The sequence below is a fragment of the Gasterosteus aculeatus genome, chromosome 13 (assembly GCF_964276395.1).
Source record: "Gasterosteus aculeatus chromosome 13, fGasAcu3.hap1.1, whole genome shotgun sequence".
NCBI classification, from domain to species: Eukaryota; Metazoa; Chordata; class Actinopteri; order Perciformes; family Gasterosteidae; genus Gasterosteus; species Gasterosteus aculeatus.
Window position 1 is genome coordinate 3,049,973 of NC_135701.1, and position 27,936 is coordinate 3,077,908.

The 27,936-nt window shown below is 41.7% G+C and overlaps 18 non-coding genes across 18 annotated transcripts; all 18 read left to right on the forward strand.

Annotated features, from left to right (window-relative positions):
- Positions 1–1,776: 1,776 nt before the first annotated feature.
- trnal-cag (transfer RNA leucine (anticodon CAG)) lies at positions 1,777–1,859 on the forward strand. The gene has a single exon. It is a non-coding gene; the product is annotated as a tRNA-Leu (tRNA).
- A 1,128-nt stretch (positions 1,860–2,987) lies between these two features.
- On the forward strand, positions 2,988–3,070 carry trnal-cag (transfer RNA leucine (anticodon CAG)). Its single transcript has one exon. It is a non-coding gene; the product is annotated as a tRNA-Leu (tRNA).
- Positions 3,071–3,368: 298 nt separating this feature from the next.
- Positions 3,369–3,451, forward strand: trnal-cag (transfer RNA leucine (anticodon CAG)). Its single transcript has one exon. It is a non-coding gene; the product is annotated as a tRNA-Leu (tRNA).
- A 321-nt stretch (positions 3,452–3,772) lies between these two features.
- On the forward strand, positions 3,773–3,855 carry trnal-cag (transfer RNA leucine (anticodon CAG)). Its single transcript has one exon. It is a non-coding gene; the product is annotated as a tRNA-Leu (tRNA).
- A 3,529-nt stretch (positions 3,856–7,384) lies between these two features.
- On the forward strand, positions 7,385–7,467 carry trnal-cag (transfer RNA leucine (anticodon CAG)). The gene has a single exon. It is a non-coding gene; the product is annotated as a tRNA-Leu (tRNA).
- Positions 7,468–8,595: 1,128 nt separating this feature from the next.
- On the forward strand, positions 8,596–8,678 carry trnal-cag (transfer RNA leucine (anticodon CAG)). Its single transcript has one exon. It is a non-coding gene; the product is annotated as a tRNA-Leu (tRNA).
- Positions 8,679–11,401: 2,723 nt separating this feature from the next.
- Positions 11,402–11,484, forward strand: trnal-cag (transfer RNA leucine (anticodon CAG)). Its single transcript has one exon. It is a non-coding gene; the product is annotated as a tRNA-Leu (tRNA).
- Positions 11,485–11,805: 321 nt separating this feature from the next.
- On the forward strand, positions 11,806–11,888 carry trnal-cag (transfer RNA leucine (anticodon CAG)). Its single transcript has one exon. It is a non-coding gene; the product is annotated as a tRNA-Leu (tRNA).
- A 1,914-nt stretch (positions 11,889–13,802) lies between these two features.
- trnal-cag (transfer RNA leucine (anticodon CAG)) lies at positions 13,803–13,885 on the forward strand. Its single transcript has one exon. It is a non-coding gene; the product is annotated as a tRNA-Leu (tRNA).
- A 2,318-nt stretch (positions 13,886–16,203) lies between these two features.
- trnal-cag (transfer RNA leucine (anticodon CAG)) lies at positions 16,204–16,286 on the forward strand. The gene has a single exon. It is a non-coding gene; the product is annotated as a tRNA-Leu (tRNA).
- Positions 16,287–17,393: 1,107 nt separating this feature from the next.
- On the forward strand, positions 17,394–17,476 carry trnal-cag (transfer RNA leucine (anticodon CAG)). The gene has a single exon. It is a non-coding gene; the product is annotated as a tRNA-Leu (tRNA).
- A 321-nt stretch (positions 17,477–17,797) lies between these two features.
- On the forward strand, positions 17,798–17,880 carry trnal-cag (transfer RNA leucine (anticodon CAG)). Its single transcript has one exon. It is a non-coding gene; the product is annotated as a tRNA-Leu (tRNA).
- Positions 17,881–18,986: 1,106 nt separating this feature from the next.
- trnal-cag (transfer RNA leucine (anticodon CAG)) lies at positions 18,987–19,069 on the forward strand. Its single transcript has one exon. It is a non-coding gene; the product is annotated as a tRNA-Leu (tRNA).
- Positions 19,070–19,390: 321 nt separating this feature from the next.
- On the forward strand, positions 19,391–19,473 carry trnal-cag (transfer RNA leucine (anticodon CAG)). The gene has a single exon. It is a non-coding gene; the product is annotated as a tRNA-Leu (tRNA).
- Positions 19,474–22,578: 3,105 nt separating this feature from the next.
- Positions 22,579–22,661, forward strand: trnal-cag (transfer RNA leucine (anticodon CAG)). Its single transcript has one exon. It is a non-coding gene; the product is annotated as a tRNA-Leu (tRNA).
- Positions 22,662–22,982: 321 nt separating this feature from the next.
- trnal-cag (transfer RNA leucine (anticodon CAG)) lies at positions 22,983–23,065 on the forward strand. The gene has a single exon. It is a non-coding gene; the product is annotated as a tRNA-Leu (tRNA).
- A 2,297-nt stretch (positions 23,066–25,362) lies between these two features.
- trnal-cag (transfer RNA leucine (anticodon CAG)) lies at positions 25,363–25,445 on the forward strand. Its single transcript has one exon. It is a non-coding gene; the product is annotated as a tRNA-Leu (tRNA).
- Positions 25,446–25,766: 321 nt separating this feature from the next.
- trnal-cag (transfer RNA leucine (anticodon CAG)) lies at positions 25,767–25,849 on the forward strand. Its single transcript has one exon. It is a non-coding gene; the product is annotated as a tRNA-Leu (tRNA).
- The last annotated feature ends 2,087 nt before the right edge of the window (positions 25,850–27,936 follow it).

Below are 27,936 nucleotides of genomic sequence, written 5' to 3' on the forward strand. Positions count from 1 at the left end.
TGAATGCTAGCTGCACTGCTTCAAGGTAAGATGCTGCAATGCGGCGTCTAGACACAATATTCTATGTAAGCATATAATAACAAAGGGTAAAGCAATGACATATGCAGTGTACGAAATCAAGATACTTTTATAATTTTCACTACTTACAGAGGTTTCCAGTCAGGAAGGCCAAGCAGTCTAAGGCGCTGCGTTCAGGTCGCAGTCTCCAATGGACGTGTGCGTTGGAATCCAACTTCTAACACGGATTGATGTGGTTCACTTGCTCGCTAGCCTGTAAAGTGATTAGGTAAAGGCCACAATACTTTGCTGTGATTTTCTAAAGTCCTAATAGTCCCATCGCTAGAGTATTGGTATAAAGATGGCATTAATGTTACAAAGTAACATGCTAGAGGCTTTAACTTACATGAATGGTAGCTGCACTGCTTCAAGGTAAGATGCTGCAATGCGGCGTCTAGACACAATATTCTATGTAAGAATATACTAACAAAGGGTAAAGCAATGACATATGCAGTGTACGAAATCAAGATACTTTTTGTAATTTTCACTACTTACAGAGGTTTCCAGTCAGGAAGGCCAAGCAGTCTAAGGCGCTGCGTTCAGGTCGCAGTCTCCAATGGACGTGTGCGTTGGAATCCAACTTCTAACACGGATTGATGTGGTTCACTTGCTCGCTAGCCTGTAAAGTGATTAGGTAAAGGCCACAATACTTTGCTGTGATCTTCTAAAGTCCTAATAGTCCCATCGCTAGAGTATTGGTATAAAGATGGCATTAATGTTACAAAGTAACATGCTAGAGGCGTGCACTTGCATGAATGGTAGCTGCACTGCTTCAAGGTAAGATGCTGCAATGCGGCGTCTAGACACAATATTCTATGTAAGAATATACTAACAAAGGGTAAAGCAATGACATATGCAGTGTACGAAATCCAGATACTTTTTGTAATTTTCACTACTTACAGAGGTTTCCAGTCAGGAAGGCCAAGCAGTCTAAGGCGCTGCGTTCAGGTCGCAGTCTCCAATGGACGTGTGCGTTGGAATCCAACTTCTAACACGGATTGATGTGGTTCACTTGCTCGCTAGCCTTTAAAGTGATTAGGTAAAGGCCACAATACTTTGCTGTGATCTTCTAAAGTCCTAATAGTCCCATCGCTAGAGTATTGGTATAAAGATGGCATTAAAGTTACAAAGTAACATGCTAGAGGCTTTCACTTACATGAATGCTAGCTGCACTGCTTCAAGGTAAGATGCTGCAATGCGGCGTCTAGACACAATATTCTATGTAAGCATATAATAACAAAGGGTAAAGCAATGACATATGCAGTGTACGAAATCAAGATACTTTTATAATTTTCACTACTTACAGAGGTTTCCAGTCAGGAAGGCCAAGCAGTCTAAGGCGCTGCGTTCAGGTCGCAGTCTCCAATGGACGTGTGCGTTGGAATCCAACTTCTAACACGGATTGATGTGGTTCACTTGCTCGCTAGCCTGTAAAGTGATTAGGTAAAGGCCACAATACTTTGCTGTGATTTTCTAAAGTCCTAATAGTCCCATCGCTAGAGTATTGGTATAAAGATGGCATTAATGTTACAAAGTAACATGCTAGAGGCTTTCACTTACATGAATGCTAGCTGCACTGCTTCAAGGTAAGATGCTGCAATGCGGCGTCTAGACACAATATTCTATGTAAGCATATAATAACAAAGGGTAAAGCAATGACATATGCAGTGTACGAAATCAAGATACTTTTATAATTTTCACTACTTACGGCATCTTCAAGTCAGGATGGCCGAGCGGTCTAAGGCGTTGCGTTCAGGTCGCAGTCTCCATTGGAGGCGTGGGTTCGAATCGCACTTCTGACAGGATAGATTTGGTTCACTTGCTCGGTTGCCTGTATTGAGATTAGGTAAAGGCCACAATACTTTGCTGTGATCTTCTAAAGTCCTAATAGTCCCATCGCTAGAGTATTGGTATAAAGATGGCATTAATGTTACAAAGTAACATGCTAGAGGCGTGCACTTGCATGAATGGTAGCTGCACTGCTTCAAGGTAAGATGCTGCAATGCGGCGTCTAGACAATATTCTATGTAAGAATATACTAACAAAGGGTAAAGCAATGACATATGCAGTGTACGAAATCCAGATACTTTTTGTAATTTTCACTACTTACAGAGGTTTCCAGTCAGGAAGGCCAAGCAGTCTAAGGCGCTGCGTTCAGGTCGCAGTCTCCAATGGACGTGTGCGTTGGAATCCAACTTCTAACACAGATTGATGTGGTTCACTTGCTCGCTAGCCTTTAAAGTGATTAGGTAAAGGCCACAATACTTTGCTGTGATCTTCTAAAGTCCTAATAGTCCCATCGCTAGAGTATTGGTATAAAGATGGCATTAAAGTTACAAAGTAACATGCTAGAGGCTTTCACTTACATGAATGCTAGCTGCACTGCTTCAAGGTAAGATGCTGCAATGCGGCGTCTAGACACAATATTCTATGTAAGCATATAATAACAAAGGGTAAAGCAATGACATATGCAGTGTACGAAATCAAGATACTTTTATAATTTTCACTACTTACAGAGGTTTCCAGTCAGGAAGGCCAAGCAGTCTAAGGCGCTGCGTTCAGGTCGCAGTCTCCAATGGACGTGTGCGTTGGAATCCAACTTCTAACATGGATTGATGTGGTTCACTTGCTCGCTAGCCTGTAAAGTGATTAGGTAAAGGCCACAATACTTTGCTGTGATCTTCTAAAGTCCTAATAGTCCCATCGCTAGAGTATTGGTATAAAGATGGCATTAATGTTACAAAGTAACATGCTAGAGGCTTTAACTTACATGAATGGTAGCTGCACTGCTTCAAGGTAAGATGCTGCAATGCGGCGTCTAGACACAATATTCTATGTAAGAATATACTAACAAAGGGTAAAGCAATGACATATGCAGTGTACGAAATCCAGATACTTTCTGTAATTTTCACTACTTACAGCATTGTCAAGTCAGGATGGCCGAGCGGTCTAAGGCGCTGCGTTCAGGTCGCAGTCTCCATTGGAGGCGTGGTTTCGAATCCCACTTCTGACAGGATAGATTTGGTTCACTTGCTCGGCTGCCTGTATTGAGATTAGGTAAAGGCAACAATGCTGTGCTGTGATTTTGTAAAGTATCAATAGTCCCGTCGCTAGAGTATAGGTATAAAGATGGCATTAATGTTACCAATTAAATGAATGCTAGCTGCACTGCTTCAAGGTAAGATGCTGCAATGCGGCGTCTAGACACAATATTCTATGTAAGCATATAATAACAAAGGGTAAAGCAATGACATATGCAGTGTACGAAATCAAGATACTTTTATAATTTTCACTACTTACGGCATCTTCAAGTCAGGATGGCCGAGCGGTCTAAGGCGTTGCGTTCAGGTCGCAGTCTCCATTGGAGGCGTGGGTTCGAATCCCACTTCTGACAGGATAGATTTGGTTCACTTGCTCGGTTGCCTGTATTGAGATGAGGTAAAGGCCACAATACTTTGCTGTGATTTTCTAAAGTCCTAATAGTCCCATCGCTAGAGTATTGGTATAAAGATGGCATTAAAGTTACAAAGTAACATGCTAGAGGCTTTCACTTGCATGAATGGTAGCTGCACTGCTTCAAGGTAAGATGCTGCAATGCGGCGTCTAGACACAATATTCTAAGTAAGAATATACTAACAAAGGGTAAAGCAATGACATATGCAGTGTACGAAATCCAGATACTTTTTGTATTTTTCACTACTTACGATATTTTCAAGTCAGGATGGCCGAGCGGTCTAAGGCGCTGCGTTCAGGTCGCAGTCTCCATTGGAGGCGTGGTTTCGAATCCCACTTCTGACAGGATAGATTTGGTTCACTTGCTCGGCTGCCTGTATTGAGATTAGGTAAAGGCAACAATGCTGTGCTGTGATTTTGTAAAGTATCAATAGTCCCGTCGCTAGAGTATAGGTATAAAGATGGCATTAATGTTACCAATTAAATGAATGGTAGCTGCACTGCTTTAAGGTAAGATGCTGCAATGCGGCGTCTAGACACAATATTCTATGTAAGCATATAATAACAAAGGGTGAAGCAATGACATATGCAGTGTACGAAATCAAGATACTTTTATAATTTTCACTACTTACAGAGGTTTCCAGTCAGGAAGGCCAAGCAGTCTAAGGCGCTGCGTTCAGGTCGCAGTCTCCAATGGACGTGTGCGTTGGAATCCAACTTCTAACACGGATTGATGTGGTTCACTTGCTCGCTAGCCTGTAAAGTGATTAGGTAAAGGCCACAATACTTTGCTGTGATCTTCTAAAGTCCTAATAGTCCCATCGCTAGAGTATTGGTATAAAGATGGCATTAATGTTACAAAGTAACATGCTAGAGGCGTGCACTTGCATGAATGGTAGCTGCACTGCTTCAAGGTAAGATGCTGCAATGCGGCGTCTAGACAATATTCTATGTAAGAATATACTAACAAAGGGTAAAGCAATGACATATGCAGTGTACGAAATCCAGATACTTTTTGTAATTTTCACTACTTACAGAGGTTTCCAGTCAGGAAGGCCAAGCAGTCTAAGGCGCTGCGTTCAGGTCGCAGTCTCCAATGGACGTGTGCGTTGGAATCCAACTTCTAACACAGATTGATGTGGTTCACTTGCTCGCTAGCCTTTAAAGTGATTAGGTAAAGGCCACAATACTTTGCTGTGATCTTCTAAAGTCCTAATAGTCCCATCGCTAGAGTATTGGTATAAAGATGGCATTAAAGTTACAAAGTAACATGCTAGAGGCTTTCACTTACATGAATGCTAGCTGCACTGCTTCAAGGTAAGATGCTGCAATGCGGCGTCTAGACACAATATTCTATGTAAGCATATAATAACAAAGGGTAAAGCAATGACATATGCAGTGTACGAAATCAAGATACTTTTATAATTTTCACTACTTACAGAGGTTTCCAGTCAGGAAGGCCAAGCAGTCTAAGGCGCTGCGTTCAGGTCGCAGTCTCCAATGGACGTGTGCGTTGGAATCCAACTTCTAACACGGATTGATGTGGTTCACTTGCTCGCTAGCCTGTAAAGTGATTAGGTAAAGGCCACAATACTTTGCTGTGATTTTCTAAAGTCCTAATAGTCCCATCGCTAGAGTATTGGTATAAAGATGGCATTAATGTTACAAAGTAACATGCTAGAGGCTTTCACTTACATGAATGCTAGCTGCACTGCTTCAAGGTAAGATGCTGCAATGCGGCGTCTAGACACAATATTCTATGTAAGCATATAATAACAAAGGGTAAAGCAATGACATATGCAGTGTACGAAATCAAGATACTTTTATAATTTTCACTACTTACAGAGGTTTCCAGTCAGGAAGGCCAAGCAGTCTAAGGCGCTGCGTTCAGGTCGCAGTCTCCAATGGACGTGTGCGTTGGAATCCAACTTCTAACACAGATTGATGTGGTTCACTTGCTCGCTAGCCTTTAAAGTGATTAGGTAAAGGCCACAATACTTTGCTGTGATCTTCTAAAGTCCTAATAGTCCCATCGCTAGAGTAATGGTATAAAGATGGCATTAAAGTTACAAAGTAACATGCTAGAGGCTTTCACTTACATGAATGCTAGCTGCACTGCTTCAAGGTAAGATGCTGCAATGCGGCGTCTAGACACAATATTCTATGTAAGCATATAATAACAAAGGGTAAAGCAATGACATATGCAGTGTACGAAATCAAGATACTTTTATAATTTTCACTACTTACAGAGGTTTCCAGTCAGGAAGGCCAAGCAGTCTAAGGCGCTGCGTTCAGGTCGCAGTCTCCAATGGACGTGTGCGTTGGAATCCAACTTCTAACACGGATTGATGTGGTTCACTTGCTCGCTAGCCTGTAAAGTGATTAGGTAAAGGCCACAATACTTTGCTGTGATTTTCTAAAGTCCTAATAGTCCCATCGCTAGAGTATTGGTATAAAGATGGCATTAATGTTACAAAGTAACATGCTAGAGGCTTTAACTTACATGAATGGTAGCTGCACTGCTTCAAGGTAAGATGCTGCAATGCGGCGTCTAGACACAATATTCTATGTAAGAATATACTAACAAAGGGTAAAGCAATGACATATGCAGTGTACGAAATCCAGATACTTTTTGTAATTTTCACTACTTACAGAGGTTTCCAGTCAGGAAGGCCAAGCAGTCTAAGGCGCTGCGTTCAGGTCGCAGTCTCCAATGGACGTGTGCGTTGGAATCCAACTTCTAACACGGATTGATGTGGTTCACTTGCTCGCTAGCCTGTAAAGTGATTAGGTAAAGGCCACAATACTTTGCTGTGATCTTCTAAAGTCCTAATAGTCCCATCGCTAGAGTATTGGTATAAAGATGGCATTAATGTTACAAAGTAACATGCTAGAGGCGTGCACTTGCATGAATGGTAGCTGCACTGCTTCAAGGTAAGATGCTGCAATGCGGCGTCTAGACAATATTCTATGTAAGAATATACTAACAAAGGGTAAAGCAATGACATATGCAGTGTACGAAATCCAGATACTTTTTGTAATTTTCACTACTTACAGAGGTTTCCAGTCAGGAAGGCCAAGCAGTCTAAGGCGCTGCGTTCAGGTCGCAGTCTCCAATGGACGTGTGCGTTGGAATCCAACTTCTAACACGGATTGATGTGGTTCACTTGCTCGCTAGCCTTTAAAGTGATTAGGTAAAGGCCACAATACTTTGCTGTGATCTTCTAAAGTCCTAATAGTCCCATCGCTAGAGTATTGGTATAAAGATGGCATTAAAGTTACAAAGTAACATGCTAGAGGCTTTCACTTACATGAATGCTAGCTGCACTGCTTCAAGGTAAGATGCTGCAATGCGGCGTCTAGACACAATATTCTATGTAAGCATATAATAACAAAGGGTAAAGCAATGACATATGCAGTGTACGAAATCAAGATACTTTTATAATTTTCACTACTTACAGAGGTTTCCAGTCAGGAAGGCCAAGCAGTCTAAGGCGCTGCGTTCAGGTCGCAGTCTCCAATGGACGTGTGCGTTGGAATCCAACTTCTAACACGGATTGATGTGGTTCACTTGCTCGCTAGCCTGTAAAGTGATTAGGTAAAGGCCACAATACTTTGCTGTGATTTTCTAAAGTCCTAATAGTCCCATCGCTAGAGTATTGGTATAAAGATGGCATTAATGTTACAAAGTAACATGCTAGAGGCTTTCACTTACATGAATGCTAGCTGCACTGCTTCAAGGTAAGATGCTGCAATGCGGCGTCTAGACACAATATTCTATGTAAGCATATAATAACAAAGGGTAAAGCAATGACATATGCAGTGTACGAAATCAAGATACTTTTATAATTTTCACTACTTACGGCATCTTCAAGTCAGGATGGCCGAGCGGTCTAAGGCGTTGCGTTCAGGTCGCAGTCTCCATTGGAGGCGTGGGTTCGAATCGCACTTCTGACAGGATAGATTTGGTTCACTTGCTCGGTTGCCTGTATTGAGATTAGGTAAAGGCCACAATACTTTGCTGTGATCTTCTAAAGTCCTAATAGTCCCATCGCTAGAGTATTGGTATAAAGATGGCATTAATGTTACAAAGTAACATGCTAGAGGCGTGCACTTGCATGAATGGTAGCTGCACTGCTTCAAGGTAAGATGCTGCAATGCGGCGTCTAGACAATATTCTATGTAAGAATATACTAACAAAGGGTAAAGCAATGACATATGCAGTGTACGAAATCCAGATACTTTTTGTAATTTTCACTACTTACAGAGGTTTCCAGTCAGGAAGGCCAAGCAGTCTAAGGCGCTGCGTTCAGGTCGCAGTCTCCAATGGACGTGTGCGTTGGAATCCAACTTCTAACACAGATTGATGTGGTTCACTTGCTCGCTAGCCTTTAAAGTGATTAGGTAAAGGCCACAATACTTTGCTGTGATCTTCTAAAGTCCTAATAGTCCCATCGCTAGAGTATTGGTATAAAGATGGCATTAAAGTTACAAAGTAACATGCTAGAGGCTTTCACTTACATGAATGCTAGCTGCACTGCTTCAAGGTAAGATGCTGCAATGCGGCGTCTAGACACAATATTCTATGTAAGCATATAATAACAAAGGGTAAAGCAATGACATATGCAGTGTACGAAATCAAGATACTTTTATAATTTTCACTACTTACAGAGGTTTCCAGTCAGGAAGGCCAAGCAGTCTAAGGCGCTGCGTTCAGGTCGCAGTCTCCAATGGACGTGTGCGTTGGAATCCAACTTCTAACACGGATTGATGTGGTTCACTTGCTCGCTAGCCTGTAAAGTGATTAGGTAAAGGCCACAATACTTTGCTGTGATTTTCTAAAGTCCTAATAGTCCCATCGCTAGAGTATTGGTATAAAGATGGCATTAAAGTTACAAAGTAACATGCTAGAGGCTTTCACTTGCATGAATGGTAGCTGCACTGCTTCAAGGTAAGATGCTGCAATGCGGCGTCTAGACACAATATTCTATGTAAGAATATACTAACAAAGGGTAAAGCAATGACATATGCAGTGTACGAAATCCAGATACTTTTTGTATTTTTCACTACTTACGATATTTTCAAGTCAGGATGGCCGAGCGGTCTAAGGCGCTGCGTTCAGGTCGCAGTCTCCATTGGAGGCGTGGTTTCGAATCCCACTTCTGACAGGATAGATTTGGTTCACTTGCTCGGTTGCCTGTATTGAGATTAGGTAAAGGCAACAATGCTGTGCTGTTATTTTGTAAAGTCCTAATAGTCCCATCGCTAGAGTATTGGTATAAAGATGGCATTAATGTTACAAAGTAACATGCTAGAGGCTTTCACTTACATGAATGCTAGCTGCACTGCTTCAAGGTAAGATGCTGCAATGCGGCGTCTAGACACAATATTCTATGTAAGCATATAATAACAAAGGGTAAAGCAATGACATATGCAGTGTACGAAATCAAGATACTTTTATAATTTTCACTACTTACGGCATTTTCCAGTCAGGAAGGCCAAGCAGTCTAAGGCGCTGCGTTTAGGTCGCAGTCTCCAATGGACGTGTGCGTTGGAATCCAACTTCTAACACGGATTGATGTGGTTCACTTGCTCGCTAGCCTGTAAAGTGATGAGGTAAAGGCCACAATACTTTGCTGTGATTTTGTAAAGTCCTAATAGCCCCGTCGCTAGAGTATAGGTATAAAGATGGCATTAACGTTACCAATTAAATGAATGGTAGCTGCACTGCTTTAAGGTAAGATGCTGCAATGCGGCGTCTAGACACAATATTCTATGTAAGCATATAATAACAAAGGGTAAAGCAATGACATATGCAGTGTACGAAATCAAGATACTTTTATAATTTTCACTACTTACAGAGGTTTCCAGTCAGGAAGGCCAAGCAGTCTAAGGCGCTGCGTTCAGGTCGCAGTCTCCAATGGACGTGTGCGTTGGAATCCAACTTCTAACACGGATTGATGTGGTTCACTTGCTCGCTAGCCTGTAAAGTGATTAGGTAAAGGCCACAATACTTTGCTGTGATTTTCTAAAGTCCTAATAGTCCCATCGCTAGAGTATTGGTATAAAGATGGCATTAATGTTACAAAGTAACATGCTAGAGGCTTTAACTTACATGAATGGTAGCTGCACTGCTTCAAGGTAAGATGCTGCAATGCGGCGTCTAGACACAATATTCTATGTAAGAATATACTAACAAAGGGTAAAGCAATGACATATGCAGTGTACGAAATCCAGATACTTTTTGTAATTTTCACTACTTACAGAGGTTTCCAGTCAGGAAGGCCAAGCAGTCTAAGGCGCTGCGTTCAGGTCGCAGTCTCCAATGGACGTGTGCGTTGGAATCCAACTTCTAACACAGATTGATGTGGTTCACTTGCTCGCTAGCCTTTAAAGTGATTAGGTAAAGGCCACAATACTTTGCTGTGATCTTCTAAAGTCCTAATAGTCCCATCGCTAGAGTATTGGTATAAAGATGGCATTAAAGTTACAAAGTAACATGCTAGAGGCGTGCACTTGCATGAATGGTAGCTGCACTGCTTCAAGGTAAGATGCTGCAATGCGGCGTCTAGACACAATATTCTATGTAAGCATATAATAACAAAGGGTAAAGCAATGACATATGCAGTGTACGAAATCAAGATACTTTTATAATTTTCACTACTTACAGAGGTTTCCAGTCAGGAAGGCCAAGCAGTCTAAGGCGCTGCGTTCAGGTCGCAGTCTCCAATGGACGTGTGCGTTGGAATCCAACTTCTAACACGGATTGATGTGGTTCACTTGCTCGCTAGCCTGTAAAGTGATTAGGTAAAGGCCACAATACTTTGCTGTGATCTTCTAAAGTCCTAATAGTCCCATCGCTAGAGTATTGGTATAAAGATGGCATTAATGTTACAAAGTAACATGCTAGAGGCTTTCACTTACATGAATGCTAGCTGCACTGCTTCAAGGTAAGATGCTGCAATGCGGCGTCTAGACACAATATTCTATGTAAGCATATAATAACAAAGGGTAAAGCAATGACATATGCAGTGTACGAAATCAAGATACTTTTATAATTTTCACTACTTACAGAGGTTTCCAGTCAGGAAGGCCAAGCAGTCTAAGGCGCTGCGTTCAGGTCGCAGTCTCCAATGGACGTGTGCGTTGGAATCCAACTTCTAACACGGATTGATGTGGTTCACTTGCTCGCTAGCCTGTAAAGTGATTAGGTAAAGGCCACAATACTTTGCTGTGATTTTCTAAAGTCCTAATAGTCCCATCGCTAGAGTATTGGTATAAAGATGGCATTAATGTTACAAAGTAACATGCTAGAGGCTTTCACTTACATGAATGCTAGCTGCACTGCTTCAAGGTAAGATGCTGCAATGCGGCGTCTAGACACAATATTCTATGTAAGCATATAATAACAAAGGGTAAAGCAATGACATATGCAGTGTACGAAATCAAGATACTTTTATAATTTTCACTACTTACAGAGGTTTCCAGCCAGGAAGGCCAAGCAGTCTAAGGCGCTGCGTTCAGGTCGCAGTCTCCAATGGACGTGTGCGTTGGAATCCAACTTCTAACACGGATTGATGTGGTTCACTTGCTCGCTAGCCTGTAAAGTGATTAGGTAAAGGCCACAATACTTTGCTGTGATTTTCTAAAGTCCTAATAGTCCCATCGCTAGAGTATTGGTATAAAGATGGCATTAATGTTACAAAGTAACATGCTAGAGGCTTTCACTTACATGAATGCTAGCTGCACTGCTTCAAGGTAAGATGCTGCAATGCGGCGTCTAGACACAATATTCTATGTAAGCATATATTAACAAAGGGTAAAGCAATGACATATGCAGTGTACGAAATCAAGATACTTTTATAATTTTCACTACTTACGGCATCTTCAAGTCAGGATGGCCGAGCGGTCTAAGGCGTTGCGTTCAGGTCGCAGTCTCCATTGGAGGCGTGGGTTCGAATCCCACTTCTGACAGGATAGATTTGGTTCACTTGCTCGGTTGCCTGTATTGAGATGAGGTAAAGGCCACAATACTTTGCTGTTATTTTCTAAAGTCCTAATAGTCCCATCGCTAGAGTATAGATATAAAGCTGGCATTAATGTTACAAAGTAACATGCTAGAGGCTTTCACTTGCATGAATGGTAGCTGCACTGCTTCAAGGTAAGATGCTGCAATGCGGCGTCTAGACACAATATTCTATGTAAGAATATACTAACAAAGGGTAAAGCAATGACATATGCAGTGTACGAAATCCAGATACTTTTTGTATTTTTCACTACTTACGATATTTTCAAGTCAGGATGGCCGAGCGGTCTAAGGCGCTGCGTTCAGGTCGCAGTCTCCATTGGAGGCGTGGTTTCGAATCCCACTTCTGACAGGATAGATTTGGTTCACTTGCTCGGCTGCCTGTATTGAGATTAGGTAAAGGCAACAATGCTGTGCTGTGATTTTGTAAAGTATCAATAGTCCCGTCGCTAGAGTATAGGTATAAAGATGGCATTAATGTTACCAATTAAATGAATGGTAGCTGCACTGCTTTAAGGTAAGATGCTGCAATGCGGCGTCTAGACACAATATTCTATGTAAGCATATAATAACAAAGGGTAAAGCAATGACATATGCAGTGTACGAAATCAAGATACTTTTATAATTTTTACTACTTACAGAGGTTTCCAGTCAGGAAGGCCAAGCAGTCTAAGGCGCTGCGTTCAGGTCGCAGTCTCCAATGGACGTGTGCGTTGGAATCCAACTTCTAACACGGATTGATGTGGTTCACTTGCTCGCTAGCCTGTAAAGTGATTAGGTAAAGGCCACAATACTTTGCTGTGATCTTCTAAAGTCCTAATAGTCCCATCGCTAGAGTATTGGTATAAAGATGGCATTAATGTTACAAAGTAACATGCTAGAGGCGTGCACTTGCATGAATGGTAGCTGCACTGCTTCAAGGTAAGATGCTGCAATGCGGCGTCTAGACAATATTCTATGTAAGAATATACTAACAAAGGGTAAAGCAATGACATATGCAGTGTACGAAATCCAGATACTTTTTGTAATTTTCACTACTTACAGAGGTTTCCAGTCAGGAAGGCCAAGCAGTCTAAGGCGCTGCGTTCAGGTCGCAGTCTCCAATGGACGTGTGCGTTGGAATCCAACTTCTAACACAGATTGATGTGGTTCACTTGCTCGCTAGCCTTTAAAGTGATTAGGTAAAGGCCACAATACTTTGCTGTGATCTTCTAAAGTCCTAATAGTCCCATCGCTAGAGTATTGGTATAAAGATGGCATTAAAGTTACAAAGTAACATGCTAGAGGCTTTCACTTACATGAATGCTAGCTGCACTGCTTCAAGGTAAGATGCTGCAATGCGGCGTCTAGACACAATATTCTATGTAAGCATATAATAACAAAGGGTAAAGCAATGACATATGCAGTGTACGAAATCAAGATACTTTTATAATTTTCACTACTTACAGAGGTTTCCAGTCAGGAAGGCCAAGCAGTCTAAGGCGCTGCGTTCAGGTCGCAGTCTCCAATGGACGTGTGCGTTGGAATCCAACTTCTAACACGGATTGATGTGGTTCACTTGCTCGCTAGCCTGTAAAGTGATTAGGTAAAGGCCACAATACTTTGCTGTGATTTTCTAAAGTCCTAATAGTCCCATCGCTAGAGTATTGGTATAAAGATGGCATTAATGTTACAAAGTAACATGCTAGAGGCTTTCACTTACATGAATGCTAGCTGCACTGCTTCAAGGTAAGATGCTGCAATGCGGCGTCTAGACACAATATTCTATGTAAGCATATAATAACAAAGGGTAAAGCAATGACATATGCAGTGTACGAAATCAAGATACTTTTATAATTTTCACTACTTACAGAGGTTTCCAGTCAGGAAGGCCAAGCAGTCTAAGGCGCTGCGTTCAGGTCGCAGTCTCCAATGGACGTGTGCGTTGGAATCCAACTTCTAACACGGATTGATGTGGTTCACTTGCTCGCTAGCCTGTAAAGTGATTAGGTAAAGGCCACAATACTTTGCTGTGATTTTCTAAAGTCCTAATAGTCCCATCGCTAGAGTATTGGTATAAAGATGGCATTAAAGTTACAAAGTAACATGCTAGAGGCTTTCACTTGCATGAATGCTAGCTGCACTGCTTCAAGGTAAGATGCTGCAATGCGGCGTCTAGACACAATATTCTAAGTAAGAATATACTAACAAAGGGTAAAGCAATGACATATGCAGTGTACGAAATCCAGATACTTTTTGTATTTTTCACTACTTACGATATTTTCAAGTCAGGATGGCCGAGCGGTCTAAGGCGCTGCGTTCAGGTCGCAGTCTCCATTGGAGGCGTGGTTTTGAATCCCACTTCTGACAGGATAGATTTGGTTCACTTGCTCGGCTGCCTGTATTGAGATTAGGTAAAGGCAACAATGCTGTGCTGTGATTTTGTAAAGTATCAATAGTCCCGTCGCTAGAGTATAGGTATAAAGATGGCATTAATGTTACCAATTAAATGAATGGTAGCTGCACTGCTTTAAGGTAAGATGCTGCAATGCGGCGTCTAGACACAATATTCTATGTAAGCATATAATAACAAAGGGTGAAGCAATGACATATGCAGTGTACGAAATCAAGATACTTTTATAATTTTCACTACTTACAGAGGTTTCCAGTCAGGAAGGCCAAGCAGTCTAAGGCGCTGCGTTCAGGTCGCAGTCTCCAATGGACGTGTGCGTTGGAATCCAACTTCTAACACGGATTGATGTGGTTCACTTGCTCGCTAGCCTGTAAAGTGATTAGGTAAAGGCCACAATACTTTGCTGTGATCTTCTAAAGTCCTAATAGTCCCATCGCTAGAGTATTGGTATAAAGATGGCATTAATGTTACAAAGTAACATGCTAGAGGCGTGCACTTGCATGAATGGTAGCTGCACTGCTTCAAGGTAAGATGCTGCAATGCGGCGTCTAGACAATATTCTATGTAAGAATATACTAACAAAGGGTAAAGCAATGACATATGCAGTGTACGAAATCCAGATACTTTTTGTAATTTTCACTACTTACAGAGGTTTCCAGTCAGGAAGGCCAAGCAGTCTAAGGCGCTGCGTTCAGGTCGCAGTCTCCAATGGACGTGTGCGTTGGAATCCAACTTCTAACACAGATTGATGTGGTTCACTTGCTCGCTAGCCTTTAAAGTGATTAGGTAAAGGCCACAATACTTTGCTGTGATCTTCTAAAGTCCTAATAGTCCCATCGCTAGAGTATTGGTATAAAGATGGCATTAAAGTTACAAAGTAACATGCTAGAGGCTTTCACTTACATGAATGCTAGCTGCACTGCTTCAAGGTAAGATGCTGCAATGCGGCGTCTAGACACAATATTCTATGTAAGCATATAATAACAAAGGGTAAAGCAATGACATATGCAGTGTACGAAATCAAGATACTTTTATAATTTTCACTACTTACAGAGGTTTCCAGTCAGGAAGGCCAAGCAGTCTAAGGCGCTGCGTTCAGGTCGCAGTCTCCAATGGACGTGTGCGTTGGAATCCAACTTCTAACACGGATTGATGTGGTTCACTTGCTCGCTAGCCTGTAAAGTGATTAGGTAAAGGCCACAATACTTTGCTGTGATTTTCTAAAGTCCTAATAGTCCCATCGCTAGAGTATTGGTATAAAGATGGCATTAATGTTACAAAGTAACATGCTAGAGGCTTTCACTTACATGAATGCTAGCTGCACTGCTTCAAGGTAAGATGCTGCAATGCGGCGTCTAGACACAATATTCTATGTAAGCATATAATAACAAAGGGTAAAGCAATGACATATGCAGTGTACGAAATCAAGATACTTTTATAATTTTCACTACTTACAGAGGTTTCCAGTCAGGAAGGCCAAGCAGTCTAAGGCGCTGCGTTCAGGTCGCAGTCTCCAATGGACGTGTGCGTTGGAATCCAACTTCTAACACAGATTGATGTGGTTCACTTGCTCGCTAGCCTTTAAAGTGATTAGGTAAAGGCCACAATACTTTGCTGTGATCTTCTAAAGTCCTAATAGTCCCATCGCTAGAGTATTGGTATAAAGATGGCATTAAAGTTACAAAGTAACATGCTAGAGGCTTTCACTTACATGAATGCTAGCTGCACTGCTTCAAGGTAAGATGCTGCAATGCGGCGTCTAGACACAATATTCTATGTAAGCATATAATAACGAAGGGTAAAGCAATGACATATGCAGTGTACGAAATCAAGATACTTTTATAATTTTCACTACTTACAGAGGTTTCCAGTCAGGAAGGCCAAGCAGTCTAAGGCGCTGCGTTCAGGTCGCAGTCTCCAATGGACGTGTGCGTTGGAATCCAACTTCTAACACGGATTGATGTGGTTCACTTGCTCGCTAGCCTGTAAAGTGATTAGGTAAAGGCCACAATACTTTGCTGTGATTTTCTAAAGTCCTAATAGTCCCATCGCTAGAGTATTGGTATAAAGATGGCATTAAAGTTACAAAGTAACATGCTAGAGGCTTTCACTTGCATGAATGGTAGCTGCACTGCTTCAAGGTAAGATGCTGCAATGCGGCGTCTAGACACAATATTCTATGTAAGAATATACTAACAAAGGGTAAAGCAATGACATATGCAGTGTACGAAATCCAGATACTTTTTGTATTTTTCACTACTTACGATATTTTCAAGTCAGGATGGCCGAGCGGTCTAAGGCGCTGCGTTCAGGTCGCAGTCTCCATTGGAGGCGTGGTTTCGAATCCCACTTCTGACAGGATAGATTTGGTTCACTTGCTCGGCTGCCTGTATTGAGATTAGGTAAAGGCAACAATGCTGTGCTGTGATTTTGTAAAGTATCAATAGTCCCGTCGCTAGAGTATAGGTATAAAGATGGCATTAATGTTACCAATTAAATGAATGGTAGCTGCACTGCTTCAAGGTAAGATGCTGCAATGCGGCGTCTAGACACAATATTCTATGTAAGCATATAATAACAAAGGGTAAAGCAATGACATATGCAGTGTACGAAATCAAGATACTTTTATAATTTTCACTACTTACAGAGGTTTCCAGTCAGGAAGGCCAAGCAGTCTAAGGCGCTGCGTTCAGGTCGCAGTCTCCAATGGACGTGTGCGTTGGAATCCAACTTCTAACACGGATTGATGTGGTTCACTTGCTCGCTAGCCTGTAAAGTGATTAGGTAAAGGCCACAATACTTTGCTGTGATTTTCTAAAGTCCTAATAGTCCCATCGCTAGAGTATTGGTATAAAGATGGCATTAATGTTACAAAGTAACATGCTAGAGGCTTTCACTTACATGAATGCTAGCTGCACTGCTTCAAGGTAAGATGCTGCAATGCGGCGTCTAGACACAATATTCTATGTAAGCATATAATAACAAAGGGTAAAGCAATGACATATGCAGTGTACGAAATCAAGATACTTTTATAATTTTCACTACTTACAGAGGTTTCCAGTCAGGAAGGCCAAGCAGTCTAAGGCGCTGCGTTCAGGTCGCAGTCTCCAATGGACGTGTGCGTTGGAATCCAACTTCTAACACGGATTGATGTGGTTCACTTGCTCGCTAGCCTGTAAAGTGATTAGGTAAAGGCCACAATACTTTGCTGTGATTTTCTAAAGTCCTAATAGTCCCATCGCTAGAGTATTGGTATAAAGATGGCATTAATGTTACAAAGTAACATGCTAGAGGCTTTAACTTACATGAATGGTAGCTGCACTGCTTCAAGGTAAGATGCTGCAATGCGGCGTCTAGACACAATATTCTATGTAAGAATATACTAACAAAGGGTAAAGCAATGACATATGCAGTGTACGAAATCCAGATACTTTTTGTAATTTTCACTACTTACGGCATCTTCAAGTCAGGATGGCCGAGCGGTCTAAGGCGTTGCGTTCAGGTCGCAGTCTCCATTGGAGGCGTGGGTTCGAATCCCACTTCTGACAGGATAGATTTGGTTCACTTGCTCGGTTGCCTGTATTGAGATGAGGTAAAGGCCACAATACTTTGCTGTGATTTTCTAAAGTCCTAATAGTCCCATCGCTAGAGTATTGGTATAAAGATGGCATTAAAGTTACAAAGTAACATGCTAGAGGCTTTCACTTGCATGAATGGTAGCTGCACTGCTTCAAGGTAAGATGCTGCAATGCGGCGTCTAGACACAATATTCTATGTAAGAATATACTAACAAAGGGTAAAGCAATGACATATGCAGTGTACGAAATCCAGATACTTTTTGTATTTTTCACTACTTACGATATTTTCAAGTCAGGATGGCCGAGCGGTCTAAGGCGCTGCGTTCAGGTCGCAGTCTCCATTGGAGGCGTGGTTTCGAATCCCACTTCTGACAGGATAGATTTGGTTCACTTGCTCGGCTGCCTGTATTGAGATTAGGTAAAGGCAACAATGCTGTGCTGTGATTTTGTAAAGTATCAATAGTCCCGTCGCTAGAGTATAGGTATAAAGATGGCATTAATGTTACCAATTAAATGAATGCTAGCTGCACTGCTTCAAGGTAAGATGCTGCAATGCGGCGTCTAGACACAATATTCTATGTAAGCATATAATAACAAAGGGTAAAGCAATGACATATGCAGTGTACGAAATCAAGATACTTTTATAATTTTCACTACTTACAGAGGTTTCCAGTCAGGAAGGCCAAGCAGTCTAAGGCGCTGCGTTCAGGTCGCAGTCTCCAATGGACGTGTGCGTTGGAATCCAACTTCTAACACGGATTGATGTGGTTCACTTGCTCGCTAGCCTGTAAAGTGATTAGGTAAAGGCCACAATACTTTGCTGTGATTTTCTAAAGTCCTAATAGTCCCATCGCTAGAGTATTGGTATAAAGATGGCATTAATGTTACAAAGTAACATGCTAGAGGCTTTCACTTACATGAATGCTAGCTGCACTGCTTCAAGGTAAGATGCTGCAATGCGGCGTCTAGACACAATATTCTATGTAAGCATATAATAACAAAGGGTAAAGCAATGACATATGCAGTGTACGAAATCAAGATACTTTTATAATTTTCACTACTTACAGAGGTTTCCAGTCAGGAAGGCCAAGCAGTCTAAGGCGCTGCGTTCAGGTCGCAGTCTCCAATGGACGTGTGCGTTGGAATCCAACTTCTAACACGGATTGATGTGGTTCACTTGCTCGCTAGCCTGTAAAGTGATTAGGTAAAGGCCACAATACTTTGCTGTGATTTTCTAAAGTCCTAATAGTCCCATCGCTAGAGTATTGGTATAAAGATGGCATTAATGTTACAAAGTAACATGCTAGAGGCTTTCACTTACATGAATGCTAGCTGCACTGCTTCAAGGTAAGATGCTGCAATGCGGCGTCTAGACACAATATTCTATGTAAGCATATAATAACAAAGGGTAAAGCAATGACATATGCAGTGTACGAAATCAAGATACTTTTATAATTTTCACTACTTACGGCATCTTCAAGTCAGGATGGCCGAGCGGTCTAAGGCGTTGCGTTCAGGTCGCAGTCTCCATTGGAGGCGTGGGTTCGAATCCCACTTCTGACAGGATAGATTTGGTTCACTTGCTCGGTTGCCTGTATTGAGATGAGGTAAAGGCCACAATACTTTGCTGTGATTTTCTAAAGTCCTAATAGTCCCATCGCTAGAGTATTGGTATAAAGATGGCATTAAAGTTACAAAGTAACATGCTAGAGGCTTTCACTTGCATGAATGGTAGCTGCACTGCTTCAAGGTAAGATGCTGCAATGCGGCGTCTAGACACAATATTCTATGTAAGAATATACTAACAAAGGGTAAAGCAATGACATATGCAGTGTACGAAATCCAGATACTTTTTGTATTTTTCACTACTTACGATATTTTCAAGTCAGGATGGCCGAGCGGTCTAAGGCGCTGCGTTCAGGTCGCAGTCTCCATTGGAGGCGTGGTTTCGAATCCCACTTCTGACAGGATAGATTTGGTTCACTTGCTCGGCTGCCTGTATTGAGATTAGGTAAAGGCAACAATGCTGTGCTGTGATTTTGTAAAGTATCAATAGTCCCGTCGCTAGAGTATAGGTATAAAGATGGCATTAATGTTACCAATTAAATGAATGGTAGCTGCACTGCTTTAAGGTAAGATGCTGCAATGCGGGGTCTAGACACAATATTCTATGTAAGCATATAATAACAAAGGGTAAAGCAATGACATATGCAGTGTACGAAATCAAGATACTTTTATAATTTTCACTACTTACGGCATTTTCCAGTCAGGAAGGCCAAGCAGTCTAAGGCGCTGCGTTCAGGTCGCAGTCTCCAATGGACGTGTGCGTTGGAATCCAACTTCTAACACGGATTGATGTGGCTCACTTGCTCGCTAGCCTGTAAAGTGATTAGGTAAAGGCCACAATACTTTGCTGTGATTTTCTAAAGTCCTAATAGTCCCATCGCTAGAGTATTGGTATAAAGATGGCATTAATGTTACAAAGTAACATGCTAGAGGCTTTCACTTACATGAATGCTAGCTGCACTGCTTCAAGGTAAGATGCTGCAATGCGGCGTCTAGACACAATATTCTATGTAAGCATATAATAACAAAGGGTAAAGCAATGACATATGCAGTGTACGAAATCAAGATACTTTTATAATTTTCACTACTTACGGCATTTTCCAGTCAGGAAGGGAAAGCAGTCTAAGGCGCTGCGTTTAGGTCGCAGTCTCCAATGGACGTGTGCGTTGGAATCCAACTTCTAACACGGATTGATGTGGTTCACTTGCTCGCTAGCCTGTAAAGTGATGAGGTAAAGGCCACAATACTTTGCTGTGATTTTCTAAAGTCCTAATAGTCCCATCGCTAGAGTATTGGTATAAAGATGGCATTAACGTTACCAATTAAATGAATGGTAGCTGCACTGCTTTAAGGTAAGATGCTGCAATGCGGCGTCTAGACACAATATTCTATGTAAGCATATAATAACAAAGGGTAAAGCAATGACATATGCAGTGTACGAAATCAAGATACTTTTATAATTTTCACTACTTACAGAGGTTTCCAGTCAGGAAGGCCAAGCAGTCTAAGGCGCTGCGTTCAGGTCGCAGTCTCCAATGGACGTGTGCGTTGGAATCCAACTTCTAACACGGATTGATGTGGTTCACTTGCTCGCTAGCCTGTAAAGTGATTAGGTAAAGGCCACAATACTTTGCTGTGATTTTCTAAAGTCCTAATAGTCCCATCGCTAGAGTATTGGTATAAAGATGGCATTAATGTTACAAAGTAACATGCTAGAGGCTTTAACTTACATGAATGGTAGCTGCACTGCTTCAAGGTAAGATGCTGCAATGCGGCGTCTAGACACAATATTCTATGTAAGAATATACTAACAAAGGGTAAAGCAATGACATATGCAGTGTACGAAATCCAGATACTTTTTGTAATTTTCACTACTTACAGAGGTTTCCAGTCAGGAAGGCAAAGCAGTCTAAGGCGCTGCGTTCAGGTCGCAGTCTCCAATGGACGTGTGCGTTGGAATCCAACTTCTAACACGGATTGATGTGGTTCACTTGCTCGCTAGCCTGTAAAGTGATTAGGTAAAGGCCACAATACTTTGCTGTGATCTTCTAAAGTCCTAATAGTCCCATCGCTAGAGTATTGGTATAAAGATGGCATTAATGTTACGAAGTAACATGCTAGAGGCGTGCACTTGCATGAATGGTAGCTGCACTGCTTCAAGGTAAGATGCTGCAATGCGGCGTCTAGACACAATATTCTATGTAAGCATATAATAACAAAGGGTAAAGCAATGACATATGCAGTGTACGAAATCAAGATACTTTTATAATTTTCACTACTTACAGAGGTTTCCAGTCAGGAAGGCCAAGCAGTCTAAGGCGCTGCGTTCAGGTCGCAGTCTCCAATGGACGTGTGCGTTGGAATCCAACTTCTAACACGGATTGATGTGGTTCACTTGCTCGCTAGCCTGTAAAGTGATTAGGTAAAGGCCACAATACTTTGCTGTGATTTTCTAAAGTCCTAATAGTCCCATCGCTAGAGTATTGGTATAAAGATGGCATTAATGTTACAAAGTAACATGCTAGAGGCTTTCACTTACATGAATGCTAGCTGCACTGCTTCAAGGTAAGATGCTGCAATGCGGCGTCTAGACACAATATTCTATGTAAGCATATAATAACAAAGGGTAAAGCAATGACATATGCAGTGTACGAAATCAAGATACTTTTATAATTTTCACTACTTACAGAGGTTTCCAGTCAGGAAGGCCAAGCAGTCTAAGGCGCTGCGTTCAGGTCGCAGTCTCCAATGGACGTGTGCGTTGGAATCCAACTTCTAACACGGATTGATGTGGTTCACTTGCTCGCTAGCCTGTAAAGTGATTAGGTAAAGGCCACAATACTTTGCTGTGATTTTCTAAAGTCCTAATAGTCCCATCGCTAGAGTATTGGTATAAAGATGGCATTAATGTTACAAAGTAACATGCTAGAGGCTTTCACTTACATGAATGCTAGCTGCACTGCTTCAAGGTAAGATGCTGCAATGCGGCGTCTAGACACAATATTCTATGTAAGCATATAATAACAAAGGGTAAAGCAATGACATATGCAGTGTACGAAATCAAGATACTTTTATAATTTTCACTACTTACAGAGGTTTCCAGTCAGGAAGGCCAAGCAGTCTAAGGCGCTGCGTTCAGGTCGCAGTCTCCAATGGACGTGTGCGTTGGAATCCAACTTCTAACACGGATTGATGTGGTTCACTTGCTCGCTAGCCTGTAAAGTGATTAGGTAAAGGCCACAATACTTTGCTGTGATTTTCTAAAGTCCTAATAGTCCCATCGCTAGAGTATTGGTATAAAGATGGCATTAATGTTACAAAGTAACATGCTAGAGGCTTTCACTTACATGAATGCTAGCTGCACTGCTTCAAGGTAAGATGCTGCAATGCGGCGTCTAGACACAATATTCTATGTAAGCATATAATAACAAAGGGTAAAGCAATGACATATGCAGTGTACGAAATCAAGATACTTTTATAATTTTCACTACTTACGGCATCTTCAAGTCAGGATGGCCGAGCGGTCTAAGGCGTTGCGTTCAGGTCGCAGTCTTCATTGGAGGCGTGGGTTCGAATCCCACTTCTGACAGGATAGATTTGGTTCACTTGCTCGGTTGCCTGTATTGAGATGAGGTAAAGGCCACAATACTTTGCTGTGATTTTCTAAAGTCCTAATAGTCCCATCGCTAGAGTATTGGTATAAAGATGGCATTAAAGTTACAAAGTAACATGCTAGAGGCTTTCACTTGCATGAATGGTAGCTGCACTGCTTCAAGGTAAGATGCTGCAATGCGGCGTCTAGACACAATATTCTATGTAAGAATATACTAACAAAGGGTAAAGCAATGACATATGCAGTGTACGAAATCCAGATACTTTTTGTATTTTTCACTACTTACGATATTTTCAAGTCAGGATGGCCGAGCGGTCTAAGGCGCTGCGTTCAGGTCGCAGTCTCCATTGGAGGCGTGGTTTCGAATCCCACTTCTGACAGGATAGATTTGGTTCACTTGCTCGGCTGCCTGTATTGAGATTAGGTAAAGGCAACAATGCTGTGCTGTGATTTTGTAAAGTATCAATAGTCCCGTCGCTAGAGTATAGGTATAAAGATGGCATTAATGTTACCAATTAAATGAATGGTAGCTGCACTGCTTTAAGGTAAGATGCTGCAATGCGGGGTCTAGACACAATATTCTATGTAAGCATATAATAACAAAGGGTAAAGCAATGACATATGCAGTGTACGAAATCAAGATACTTTTATAATTTTCACTACTTACGGCATTTTCCAGTCAGGAAGGCCAAGCAGTCTAAGGCGCTGCGTTCAGGTCGCAGTCTCCAATGGACGTGTGCGTTGGAATCCAACTTCTAACACGGATTGATGTGGCTCACTTGCTCGCTAGCCTGTAAAGTGATTAGGTAAAGGCCACAATACTTTGCTGTGATTTTCTAAAGTCCTAATAGTCCCATCGCTAGAGTATTGGTATAAAGATGGCATTAATGTTACAAAGTAACATGCTAGAGGCTTTCACTTACATGAATGCTAGCTGCACTGCTTCAAGGTAAGATGCTGCAATGCGGCGTCTAGACACAATATTCTATGTAAGCATATAATAACAAAGGGTAAAGCAATGACATATGCAGTGTACGAAATCAAGATACTTTTATAATTTTCACTACTTACGGCATTTTCCAGTCAGGAAGGGAAAGCAGTCTAAGGCGCTGCGTTTAGGTCGCAGTCTCCAATGGACGTGTGCGTTGGAATCCAACTTCTAACACGGATTGATGTGGTTCACTTGCTCGCTAGCCTGTAAAGTGATGAGGTAAAGGCCACAATACTTTGCTGTGATTTTCTAAAGTCCTAATAGTCCCATCGCTAGAGTATTGGTATAAAGATGGCATTAACGTTACCAATTAAATGAATGGTAGCTGCACTGCTTTAAGGTAAGATGCTGCAATGCGGCGTCTAGACACAATATTCTATGTAAGCATATAATAACAAAGGGTAAAGCAATGACATATGCAGTGTACGAAATCAAGATACTTTTATAATTTTCACTACTTACAGAGGTTTCCAGTCAGGAAGGCCAAGCAGTCTAAGGCGCTGCGTTCAGGTCGCAGTCTCCAATGGACGTGTGCGTTGGAATCCAACTTCTAACACGGATTGATGTGGTTCACTTGCTCGCTAGCCTGTAAAGTGATTAGGTAAAGGCCACAATACTTTGCTGTGATCTTCTAAAGTCCTAATAGTCCCATCGCTAGAGTATTGGTATAAAGATGGCATTAATGTTACGAAGTAACATGCTAGAGGCGTGCACTTGCATGAATGGTAGCTGCACTGCTTCAAGGTAAGATGCTGCAATGCGGCGTCTAGACACAATATTCTATGTAAGCATATAATAACAAAGGGTAAAGCAATGACATATGCAGTGTACGAAATCAAGATACTTTTATAATTTTCACTACTTACAGAGGTTTCCAGTCAGGAAGGCCAAGCAGTCTAAGGCGCTGCGTTCAGGTCGCAGTCTCCAATGGACGTGTGCGTTGGAATCCAACTTCTAACACGGATTGATGTGGTTCACTTGCTCGCTAGCCTGTAAAGTGATTAGGTAAAGGCCACAATACTTTGCTGTGATTTTCTAAAGTCCTAATAGTCCCATCGCTAGAGTATTGGTATAAAGATGGCATTAATGTTACAAAGTAACATGCTAGAGGCTTTCACTTACATGAATGCTAGCTGCACTGCTTCAAGGTAAGATGCTGCAATGCGGCGTCTAGACACAATATTCTATGTAAGCATATAATAACAAAGGGTAAAGCAATGACATATGCAGTGTACGAAATCAAGATACTTTTATAATTTTCACTACTTACAGAGGTTTCCAGTCAGGAAGGCCAAGCAGTCTAAGGCGCTGCGTTCAGGTCGCAGTCTCCAATGGACGTGTGCGTTGGAATCCAACTTCTAACACGGATTGATGTGGTTCACTTGCTCGCTAGCCTGTAAAGTGATGAGGTAAAGGCCACAATACTTTGCTGTGATTTTCTAAAGTCCTAATAGTCCCATCGCTAGAGTATTGGTATAAAGATGGCATTAATGTTACAAAGTAACATGCTAGAGGCTTTAACTTACATGAATGGTAGCTGCACTGCTTCAAGGTAAGATGCTGCAATGCGGCGTCTAGACACAATATTCTATGTAAGAATATACTAACAAAGGGTAAAGCAATGACATATGCAGTGTACGAAATCCAGATACTTTTTGTAATTTTCACTACTTACGGCATCTTCAAGTCAGGATGGCCGAGCGGTCTAAGGCGTTGCGTTCAGGTCGCAGTCTCCATTGGAGGCGTGGGTTCGAATCCCACTTCTGACAGGATAGATTTGGTTCACTTGCTCGGTTGCCTGTATTGAGATGAGGTAAAGGCCACAATACTTTGCTGTGATTTTCTAAAGTCCTAATAGTCCCATCGCTAGAGTATTGGTATAAAGATGGCATTAAAGTTACAAAGTAACATGCTAGAGGCTTTCACTTGCATGAATGGTAGCTGCACTGCTTCAAGGTAAGATGCTGCAATGCGGCGTCTAGACACAATATTCTATGTAAGAATATACTAACAAAGGGTAAAGCAATGACATATGCAGTGTACGAAATCCAGATACTTTTTGTATTTTTCACTACTTACGATATTTTCAAGTCAGGATGGCCGAGCGGTCTAAGGCGCTGCGTTCAGGTCGCAGTCTCCATTGGAGGCGTGGTTTCGAATCCCACTTCTGACAGGATAGATTTGGTTCACTTGCTCGGCTGCCTGTATTGAGATTAGGTAAAGGCAACAATGCTGTGCTGTGATTTTGTAAAGTATCAATAGTCCCGTCGCTAGAGTATAGGTATAAAGATGGCATTAATGTTACCAATTAAATGAATGGTAGCTGCACTGCTTTAAGGTAAGATGCTGCAATGCGGGGTCTAGACACAATATTCTATGTAAGCATATAATAACAAAGGGTAAAGCAATGACATATGCAGTGTACGAAATCAAGATACTTTTATAATTTTCACTACTTACGGCATTTTCCAGTCAGGAAGGCCAAGCAGTCTAAGGCGCTGCGTTCAGGTCGCAGTCTCCAATGGACGTGTGCGTTGGAATCCAACTTCTAACACGGATTGATGTGGCTCACTTGCTCGCTAGCCTGTAAAGTGATTAGGTAAAGGCCACAATACTTTGCTGTGATTTTCTAAAGTCCTAATAGTCCCATCGCTAGAGTATTGGTATAAAGATGGCATTAATGTTACAAAGTAACATGCTAGAGGCTTTCACTTACATGAATGCTAGCTGCACTGCTTCAAGGTAAGATGCTGCAATGCGGCGTCTAGACACAATATTCTATGTAAGCATATAATAACAAAGGGTAAAGCAATGACATATGCAGTGTACGAAATCAAGATACTTTTATAATTTTCACTACTTACGGCATTTTCCAGTCAGGAAGGGAAAGCAGTCTAAGGCGCTGCGTTTAGGTCGCAGTCTCCAATGGACGTGTGCGTTGGAATCCAACTTCTAACACGGATTGATGTGGTTCACTTGCTCGCTAGCCTGTAAAGTGATGAGGTAAAGGCCACAATACTTTGCTGTGATTTTCTAAAGTCCTAATAGTCCCATCGCTAGAGTATTGGTATAAAGATGGCATTAACGTTACCAATTAAATGAATGGTAGCTGCACTGCTTTAAGGTAAGATGCTGCAATGCGGCGTCTAGACACAATATTCTATGTAAGCATATAATAACAAAGGGTAAAGCAATGACATATGCAGTGTACGAAATCAAGATACTTTTATAATTTTCACTACTTACAGAGGTTTCCAGTCAGGAAGGCCAAGCAGTCTAAGGCGCTGCGTTCAGGTCGCAGTCTCCAATGGACGTGTGCGTTGGAATCCAACTTCTAACACGGATTGATGTGGTTCACTTGCTCGCTAGCCTGTAAAGTGATTAGGTAAAGGCCACAATACTTTGCTGTGATTTTCTAAAGTCCTAATAGTCCCATCGCTAGAGTATTGGTATAAAGATGGCATTAATGTTACAAAGTAACATGCTAGAGGCTTTAACTTACATGAATGGTAGCTGCACTGCTTCAAGGTAAGATGCTGCAATGCGGCGTCTAGACACAATATTCTATGTAAGAATATACTAACAAAGGGTAAAGCAATGACATATGCAGTGTACGAAATCCAGATACTTTTTGTAATTTTCACTACTTACAGAGGTTTCCAGTCAGGAAGGCAAAGCAGTCTAAGGCGCTGCGTTCAGGTCGCAGTCTCCAATGGACGTGTGCGTTGGAATCCAACTTCTAACACGGATTGATGTGGTTCACTTGCTCGCTAGCCTGTAAAGTGATTAGGTAAAGGCCACAATACTTTGCTGTGATCTTCTAAAGTCCTAATAGTCCCATCGCTAGAGTATTGGTATAAAGATGGCATTAATGTTACAAAGTAACATGCTAGAGGCGTGCACTTGCATGAATGGTAGCTGCACTGCTTCAAGGTAAGATGCTGCAATGCGGCGTCTAGACACAATATTCTATGTAAGCATATAATAACAAAGGGTAAAGCAATGACATATGCAGTGTACGAAATCAAGATACTTTTATAATTTTCACTACTTACAGAGGTTTCCAGTCAGGAAGGCCAAGCAGTCTAAGGCGCTGCGTTCAGGTCGCAGTCTCCAATGGACGTGTGCGTTGGAATCCAACTTCTAACACGGATTGATGTGGTTCACTTGCTCGCTAGCCTGTAAAGTGATGAGGTAAAGGCCACAATACTTTCCTGTGATTTTCTAAAGTCCTAATAGTCCCATCGCTAGAGTATTGGT